We start from the raw sequence: 10,501 nt of genomic DNA, 5'->3' as shown, positions 1-10,501 counted from the left end.
ATACTTTGTTGGTTTTCATAACTGATTCAGAGGAGGTCGAGTTTTCAAGGAGACTTCCTCTGCTCTAAAGACTATAAATTAGATTAAGATGGACGGAATAGGGGTTAGATTTTGGTTAGAATTTTGTTAGTTTTTACTTAGTTTCTTTCTGGTTTTAGAAGTTCTGTTTTGTTGAAGGAAGTCATCAGACTTTAAAAATCTAGAATTGAAAAGGGTTTTATACATGTATTGTTGTGTCTTTGTCACATAAGATATATATATATATATATATATATATATATATATATATATATATATATATATATATATATATATATATGATGCTCTGCAAAAAGGATTAGAAAATCTGTTTGATGGCAACACACACAAGAGCACAAGAAACAAATGTTAGTGTTAGCAACAAAAGATTATCCTAAACAGGCATATCAAGAGAGATATTAAGCATGAAATATAAAGCATATAAACATAGAATAAAATAGCTAATCAAGATGCTCATAGTTGCTCCTCCCTTGTTCCTCTCTTCTCCAAGTCCCAAATGAGTGTAGCTCTCAACTTTTAGCACTAGCCATGGATGCCATATGGAGATTCAAGATGGTTGAATATGATAAGCAAATACTATGCAAGAGTAGATAGTGATGCTATGAAAAAGCTCTATGCTAATGCCAGTATAACAACAATACTCTAAATGCTTCTCTTTTGCTTGAGGAGAAGGGTTCTATTTATAGAAGAAATGGGGAAATGAAGGGTTAAGATTGAATGGTTTAATCAAGGGCCAAGTTTGAAAGTTGGGGATCCATGTGCACAATTGGCACCAATAAAATGGTGACAAGTGTCAATATAGGATTGGGTTGAGAGAAGAGGTTGGAGGCATTAAAAGCCTGAGAAGACCTCATGGTTATCTAGAGGCTAAGGGTCAAGTCCAAATTAAGATTATCCACTGGATTAAGAGTTAATCCAAGGATAAACCTTTGTGCAAATGTTTAAGAGATAATCATGGTCAAAGCATTAATGGCCTGATGAGACCTTTGGGTTGGGTAGAGGTTGAGTCAAAACAAATGTTTTAACCATCTGCGAGGGTTTGAGGTAACCATTAATGGTTATTGGAGACTTTGGGGATTAAGTGGTTGAAGGTTGAAAGCCTTCAATGGTTATCAAAGACTTTGAGCCATTTAGTGGTTGAAGGTTGAAAGCCTTTAATGGTTATCAAAGACTTTGAGGGTTTGAGAAGTGACTTCCCTTTTGCTTAGGAATGTGACAATATTTAGGGGATGGATTAGGTTAATTAGGAAAGGTTTAGAAGAATCTAGAAGGGGTTTAGGCATGCAAGTGGATTTTGTAGGAAAATGCAAGTGGGAGAAATTTTGGTATTTTCAATTAAAATAAAATCATTTATTTCAATTAAATGGTGTAATTTGCATTTGGATAAATATTCAAATAAATATTAATTTATTTAAATGAGAAAAATGAAGATAAAGCATTAAAATGCTTGAAGACTTTGAGGGAAACCATTAAAGGCTTGAAGACTTTAAGGAAAACCATTAAAGTCTTAAGAAGACTTTAGAAGGAAGCCATCAAGTTTGAAGACTTTAAAGCCATCAAGTTTGAATATTTTAAGGGAAACCATTAAAGGTTTCAAGTGGGTGAGGATAAATAGGATTTTAAATAAATAATTTATTTAAAATAGTTGTGCAAAAATGCAAGTGGGTGGAGGATAAAGGTGATTTAAATAAATGATTTATTTAAAATAGTTGTGCAACTTGCATTTGTAGGAAAATGCAAGTGGGTGGAGGATAAAGGTGATTTAAATAAATGATTTATTTAAAATAGTTGTGCAACTTGCATTTGTAGGAAAATGCAAGTTGGGGGGGGGGGGGGATAAATGATTTAAATAAATGTTTGATTAAATTTATTTAAAAGAGGAATAGGGGGATTTAATTAAATAAATAGATTTTATTTATTTAATTGATTCGAATTTGATTTTAATGAATTAATTAAAATAAATTGAATAATTTATTTAATTAATAGGAGAATGTTTGGAGATGAATTAATTAAATATTAATTTAATTAATTGATGGCTAGTGGATTTTTAATCAAATAAATACAAAATATTCATTTAATTAAAATGGGCAGATTTGTGTGACTACATTTGCCCCTCTTTGAGACGGTGCGGTTTATCGTGTCGTTTCAAAGAAAGAAAAATTGGTGTGAAGAAATGCCCCATAAAATGTAAATTTAATGGGTGGTATGCCCCCTCGAGAGATGGGCCGAATTTTTTTGAAAAATCGGGCGATCTCTAGAAAAAGAATGAAAAGTGGAGGGGAGGTAGAATAGAAGAAATTAGAACTAATGATAAAAGAATGGGAGAAAATGGAGTGAATATGAAGAAACAACAAGACAGCGAGTACCCTGAGGTCATGCAAGAGATACATAGTAGATGTAGTGTGGGGTTTGGATTGATGCTATACAATTGATCAAAATTGGTTGGACAATCTGGTGCAATCAGTTTAATTGCCCCGGTCAAGTCAAAGCGTGACAGTTAATGTCAGTTGGTCGCTTGGACATGATAAAGTCTGAGTAAGTGAATCAAAGTGACCTGATGTGACTTAGACAATTGATATAATTGCCTGATGAAGTCAAGGTATATGAAGCAAAATACTCGTTGAGACGTAGACAATTGATGTAATTGTCCGTTGGATTGTGTTTGATTGGTTGATCAATTGATAGTGTGTGCGTGGGATGGATGATTGTGGGGAATCATGGCAGCCCCGTTGAGACTAGGTCATTATGATAAATGCCTGATGTAGTCTAGGATTGCCATAATCGATTACCTGTTGAGACCCGAAGATACTTGATCAGAGTATCTATTGATAGTCTAGGTGTGCGTGAGTTGATGTATCTGTGTAGACAGAGTAATTGGCTTAATTTTTTTGGATGAGTGAGGATGGGAAGCGATGAAGGGATTAGGATGATGTTGATGATCAAGATAGGGAGGGTGAGGGGGGATTTGATGTTAGATAGAAGATATGGAGGACTAGGATCGAGTCCTATGGAAGAAGATGAGTAAAATAGAGTATACATTATTATGACTATGTATGCATGATATGCAGCTATTATGAATGTAGGGATGGGTGGAATGCAACGAAATGTAATATGTACAGATGAGATGGAATAACGATCCATGGTGCTTTATTTTTCATCATTGAGCTTTAAAATGTTGTAAGAAAATACAAGCAACTTGACATAAAGATTCAAGATGACCAGAGTATTTCTTACATGGATTTTGATATAGCAAGTTAATACAAGCAACTTGATATAATGGATCAAGTTGACCTGAGTATTGCTTGCGGAACAGACAAGGATTATCTCCTTTCATGCATGACTTGGATCGTCCTCCTTGATCTTAGGCTGATCATATCCTGAGACAAGTGCATACCGTAATAAGAGATAAAACCTTTATCCAGTTTGGATGAGGTAGGAGGAACCAAAGAAAGAGAATTGTACCTGCAAACAAACAATATATACATAAAGAATAAAGAATATGGATCCTTGGTAATGGTTCATTCTCATATGGTCGAGGTATACGCTGTAGTTAACAAGCCGTAGTGATCTATGACTGTATTTTTGCCTATGATCACATAACTTAGTGAACTTCCCACGTAGACACCATTAGTACATGCCCCAGAACTTCATCGGAATAATGTGCAAATGATACACAAACAATGTTGTAGAAACCTGATATATAAACAAATGAATTACTTCACAAATCAACCAAGTATTTGATAGCTTAACACAATTTTCTTGTCAAAGAAAATGTCATTTTGTCTTTGTTTTGGTAAGGAAGGATGCATGCTTGTTGAAGACAGTTTGATTGTTGATGTTAATTGTTTTGGTCAATTTGAGAAGTGATCATTGTGTGAGTACTGTGTTAATGTTGGTTTTGCATCTGCTCGAATGAATATGTACAAGTTGTTGCCATGTTTTTGTGTGATTTTCGATGGTTTGTCGATGTTTTTGGATTTTGAATTGTTTTGAATGTTTTTGGTATTTTTGTTGAGACATTTTTGAATTTTTGCGAGATATTTTTTTTTGAATGTTTTTAGATTTTTGACGATTGCTTTGATTGAAGAACTTAATGAATCATAAGACAATGTAGAATCCACTTCCATCAATAGGTTAAAGGCATTGCCCCCAATTTTAGACATGATTATGAAAAAGCGGTATGCAAGATGTATGGAGTACTATCATAATGACAGATGAATAACAAGCCATGGCTTTGGATGGATGGATGTATGTATGAAGTAAATGTGATCGTAACAAGTCTGAAAAGATAATGGAGCCATAGCCCTTACGAGTGGCGCCTGTTTGCCAGGTTTTCACCATCACACTTACCCAAGGTGCCACCGGAGTGGTTGTTCACCATTTGGATGCATGATTTTTCTTTACTTTTTTTGAATGTTTTTGTATTTTCTTTAGGACATTTTCTGAATGTTTTTGATATTTTCTGATATGTAGGGGAGCCTGATGCTCTGTATACCTTAGGTATAAAACCGTTTGACGTGCATGCTATTGATTGGATCTGCGAGCAGTTCTCCGTCTGATGTAGCCAACTGATATGCCCCGGATTCGAATACAGCAATGACAACATATGGGCCCAGCCAGTTTGATTCAAACTTGCCTTGATGTTCTCTGTTTGGTTGGTTGTGAGGATTCTCTCGTAGAACAAGATTACCTACCTCAAATGTACGAGGCCTAACTCGATGATTGTAGCTTCTGCTCATGCCCTGCTGATAGGCTTTGAGATGATTGTACGCAGCTTGTCGCTTCTCATCAAGTAACTCTAAGTCCTGAAGATGGGATACTCTGTATGCTTCATCATCGATGAGATTGTGCAATGAAACTCGTAAGGATGGTATCTCGACCTCAATAGGTAAGATAGCTTCAGCACCATAGACCAATGAATAAGGAGTTGCACCTGTAGGGGTCCGAATGCTAGTTTGATATGCCCATAGCGCTGGATTCAATTGAACATGCCAATCACGGCCAACATCATTGAATGTCTTCTTTAGGATCCTCAATATGTTTTTATTGGATGCTTCAGCCTGACCATTGCCTTGTGGGTAATAGGGAGTGGAAAAGCGGTGTTGGATATGAAATTTCTCACAAAGTTCACGGACATCCTAATTTTTGAAAGGAAGACCGTTATCTGTGATGATGGACATGGGTACACCATACCGGCAGATGATGTAATTGAGGATGAATGAGGCGATCTGCTTGCCGGTGACTTGGGTAAGTGGAACAGCTTCGATCCACTTTGTGAAATATTCGGTGGCGGTAATAATGAATTTATGGCCATTGGATGAAGATGGATGAATCTTACCCACAAGGTCGAGGCCCCATTGACAAAAAGGCCATGGTGTTGTGATTGGTTGCAGTTCCTAGGCTGGTGCATGTATCAGGTCACCATGAACTTGACATTTCTTTCATTTTCTGACAAAGTAGTAGGAATCTTTTTCCATAGATGGCCAATAGTATCCAGCTCGCATGATCTTTTTGGCTAGTGATGGACCGCTTGCATGAGTCCTACAAAATCCTTCATGTACCTCTTCCAAAGCCTTTGTTATCTCATCTTGTTCCAGACATCGAAGGAAAGTACCATCAAGACTACGTCGGTATAGGGTTTCGGCAATAATGGTATATCGAGCAGTTTGGCGAATGAAGGTTTTTCGTTGGTTATTTGATTGGTTGGGAGGAAGGGTGTGATCGCGGAGATAGGTGTAGAACTCACCATACCATGGGGATTCAGAACCGACAAGGCGACATATCATTTCGGATTCGGGGATATCATAAGCGGGAATCCAAAGCTGTTCTACCAAGAACTCGTAGCGTGTTGAATTTTGCAGAAGATCTAGTAGAGATGCGATAGTAGCCATAGCGTCAGCAGCTCGATTCTGATCTCTTGGTATCTGCTCAAAGGTGATAGTAATAAATGATGTCTTTAGATTGTCCACCATTTGCTTGTATGGCATGAGTTTATCATCCTTGGTCTGATATTCATCTGTTGCTTGTCGAATGACCAGTTGTGAGTCGCCATATACTTGTAGTTCTTTTAATTTCCATTGTATGGCTAGCCTGAGTCCTGTGATCAAAGCCTCATATTATGCTATGTTGTTTGTGCATGGAAATGTGAGCCTGTAAGACTTCGGGATGCTATCACCTTGAGGTGTGATAAACAGAATGCCTGCCCCCGAGCCATGCCTAGTGTATGAACCATCAAAATATAGTTTCCATGGCTGTGCTTTTGTGATCATGAATATCTCTTCATCTGGAAAATTGGAAATGAGAGGATGATCACCTATGAGTGGTGCATCGGCCAATTGATTTGCAATAACCTGACCTTTGATAGCTTTACGGTCCACATACTTAATGTCAAATTCACTTAGAATCATCACCCATTTGGCCAAGCGACCTGTCAATGCTGCTTTGCTAAGTAAGTACTTGAGTGGATCAATCTTTGCGATGAGTTGTACCTTGTGTGTTAATAGATAGTGCCTCAGTTTAGTGGCTGCTAAGATTACTGCTAGGCAAGCTCGCTCAATAGGTGTGTAATTGAGTTCATAGCCAACCAGTGTGCGAGAGATGTAGTATATAGCACACTCTTTGCCTTCTACATTATGTTGTGCCAGTAGTACACCCAATGCTGTACTTGTTGCTGAGATATAAAGTAACAATGGTCTACTTGAATCTGGTGGCATCAACAATGGTGGATTCATGAGATAGTCTTTAAGTGCCTGAAATGCTTGCTAGCATCGGGCATCCCACTGAAAGTGGATGTTCTTGTGTAGCAAACGTGTGAATGGGTGACACTTATCAGCCAATTGTGCAATGAATCTTCGGATGGATTGAAGCCGTCCTTGTAATGTCCTTAGCTGACTGATATTCTTTGGTGGTGGCATGTCCATTACTGCCTTAACCTTTGCTGGATCAACCTCAATGCCTTTGCTTGAGACAATGTATCCTAGAAGCTTCCCGGAGGTCACTCCGAAGACACATTTCTTTGGGTTGAGTCGAACATGGTATTGTTCCAGTCTATCAAAGATTTGATCTAAGATGTGGAGATGCCCATCTCTAGTGAGTGATTTTGCTAGTAAGTCATCCACATAATCTTCCATCATAGTATGCATCATGTCATGGAAGATGGTGGTCATTGCTCTTTGATAGGTCGCTCCTGCATTCTTTAGACCAAAAGGCATTACATTCCAGCAGTATGTGCCCCATGGACATGTGAAGGCTGTCTTATGTTGGTCCTCTGGTGCGATCTTTATTTGATTGTATCCTGAAAAGCCATCCATGAGTGAAAGCATGGCATGTCCTGCTGTCAAATCCACTATGATGTCGATATTTGGTAGGGGGAAGTCATCCTTAGGACATGCCTTATTCAGATCTCTAAAGTCAGTACAAATGCGAATGCCCCCTTTTGGTTTGCCAACTGGCACAATGTTGGAGATCCATTATGCATAATCAATTGGCCTAATGAAACCAACATCTAGGAGTTTCTTGAGTTCTATTTTGACTAGCACTGCAATCTGGAGATGCATCTTACGAAGCTTCTGCTTGACAGGTTTGGCTCCTTCTGCTACGGCGAGGTGATGCATGACTAAATCAGGATCAATCCCAGGCATGTCTGCATATGACCATGCAAAGTTGATCTGACACTTCTGGAAGAACTCTATAAATTTAGGTTGTTCCTCTAGAGTGAGAAGAGATGCCAGATGTATGATATGAGGATTTTCAGGAGTCCCCACATTGTATTCTTTGGTTTCCTTGATGAGAATCGTTGATTGTTCCTGTTGTGCATTAGCAGGGAGAATGTCAAACCCTTCATCCTCAGGCGCCTCAGAGAGGTTTTCACTATTGGATACGCTCTTTCTTTTTACTTTTGTCGGATCAAACAGTGCCACAGTGTGGTTTTCACTGGAAGATCCATGTTTTATTGTTATATTTTTGCAGCTGAAAGGTCTGGCATCCACCCCGAAGTATGCTGCGCTATTAAGTTCAATGGTGAATCCAGCTTTGTGATCTCCGCTTGGTAGGTTATCCCTTAATTCCAAAAAGTCAATGATGGCCTCATCGTTTTGGAAGAAGTCAAGACATGGGGGAGTTGGTTGGTTCCATTCGATGAGTTCAGGGTGGATAATGGGCATTACTTCATCGATTAGGTTAAGTGCGTTAGATGTATCAGTGAGGGTTAAGACATTATGGTGAAGGTCGTTGATGGTACTCTCCCTGTTAGAATCAGGCGTAGGATGAGACGTAGGGTTTGTGGAAGATGTTTCCATTTCAGGAACCCGAGTGGTCTTTATATGTGCTTCTCCGTAAACAGGGATGTCTTTGCGTGGTAGAGGTGGTGATGTGCCTTCCTCATCTGAAGTGTTAAGCTGTACAGAATCAAATTCCCACTCATGTGAGTCGGTCTCTGAATCACTTTCCAGCATCTGATTGCTATACCATACTGGGATGTCTTTGGAGTTAAACATGGCAGGTGTGATTGGTTTATGTACCTTTGTAGTGATCGGTGCTACAGAAAGTTTGATGGGGATAAAAGAATCTGGCACAGGAAGTATCGACAGTGTTGACTCAGTGGCTTCTGCGGGAACTGCTGGTACCATAGATGCTGCTACGAGTTCTGATACAGTTGCTGCTGCTAATGGTACTATGGATGTAATGGCTGCTGCGAATGGGATTACTGGTTTGATTGGTGGGATGATTGGTATTGTAGATGGTTGTGTTGGGGTTGTGAGCCTCGATGGGGCAGTCGGGATGGTGCTTGAGGCTGCTTTAATGATGAAAGGTGTCCTTTTTGCAGTAGGTTGACATAATGGTTTGCTGGGTTTTCCTTTGAATCTGAGTTTAGGAAAGATTTCTTTCTCAAAGCCTAGGCCTGTATTACCTTTGGGCTTTAATTCTGGCAGTAGAGGTTCAGGTCGTCCTTGTTTGCAACATCCCAAAGCACTCTGACCATCATACCCCATTCTTTATATAATGAGGAGACCTTTGCCATACTGCTCTGTAGGAAGTTTAACTTTCTGTATATCAGTGGTGATGGGATCTTTATAGATCCATTCTGCTAAGTCCTCATCTTGGGTTTCTTCTTCTTGACTCTTTCCAGGGATGAAAGGTGTCAAAGCACATGCTGGTGTGATCAGTGGTTGTTGGAGTAACTGCTGTGGTTTACCATGTGTTCTAGGAGAAGTGGGCATCTGTCCCACACAAAAGAGTTGACTCAAGTTGTATTCCCCGGGACCTTCCTCTGCTATTTTCATCTTAAGATTTTCTTGCTTTGGTATAGTGGTGTTCGAACTGGCAAGAGAGGCTAGACTTATATATGATGTGGAGGAAATGGCTTCTCTATTATTAGGAACAGTAATCTCTGGTTGATGGCTGATATTATGGCAAAATGCAAAGGGGTTTGCATCGCCCAGAATTGTGATCTCTACACTGTTATGTGGGAACTTGATACATTGATGGTAGGTAGATGGAACACCTTGCATGGCATGTATCCAAGGTCTCCCTAATAATAGATTGTATGGCAAAGGAAGGTCTAGAACCTGACAGATGATGTGCTTTACCACAGGGCCCACACGGATTGGTAGTACCACAGCTCCTTTGGATGAACGCTCTGCATCATCATAGGCCTTGATGGTGATCTTTTTGCGAGGATCCACTGATTCTATTGCATATCCCAATGTTGTGACCAACTGTAGTGTACAAATGTTTAGGCCTACTCCATTATCTATCAAGACTCGCTTGATCTTGTGTTGGTTGATAAAGCCTTCAATGTGTAGCGAAGCATTATGAGGTTGTTGGAAAGAAGAGTTGTCACTTTTGAAAAAAGTGAGACAAGGTGATGACTTTAGATTTCCAACCATGGCTTGAAACTGGTCTATATTCAAATTTGCAGGGACTGACGCCTCTTGAAGTGCTTGATCCAAGATTGTTTTATGAGATGGCGATAGGCGCAATAGCTCTAAAATGGATATAAGCGCAGGCGTTTTATCTAAGTGTTCCACAAGATTGTACTGCTTTGGGACGGAGGTGGTGCCCTGTGGAGCTGCCTTGATGGTGACCTTGCCACGACGTGTAACAACATTGCAATTTGAGGTGGGATTTTTGAAGTTTATAGTTGCAATTTGTTCACTGGCATCATATAGGTGATTTACAGTATAGTTATACGCAGCCTGTGTATAATCAGTGGTATCAGTGTCTCGCCGGGAAGTGGAAGGAACCCTTTGATCTTGTGATGGAAGTGGATTCTTGAACATCAGATGATCATTATTGGTCATTTTTGGGTCATGTCCTTCAATTTCAATTTCTCCTCGATCAATAAGATCCTGAATGAGATCTTTCAATCGGTGACAATTACTTGTCTTGTGTCCTCTTCCTTGATGGAACTCACAGTGTTCAGTATCTCTCCACCATGCCGGTTTGACCTGAGGCTCATAGT

The sequence above is a fragment of the Cryptomeria japonica genome, chromosome 5 (assembly GCF_030272615.1).
Source record: "Cryptomeria japonica chromosome 5, Sugi_1.0, whole genome shotgun sequence".
Lineage (NCBI taxonomy): Eukaryota > Viridiplantae > Streptophyta > Pinopsida > Cupressales > Cupressaceae > Cryptomeria > Cryptomeria japonica.
The sequence above is the reverse complement of the archived record's forward strand: the minus strand, read 5'-3'. Positions refer to the sequence as shown.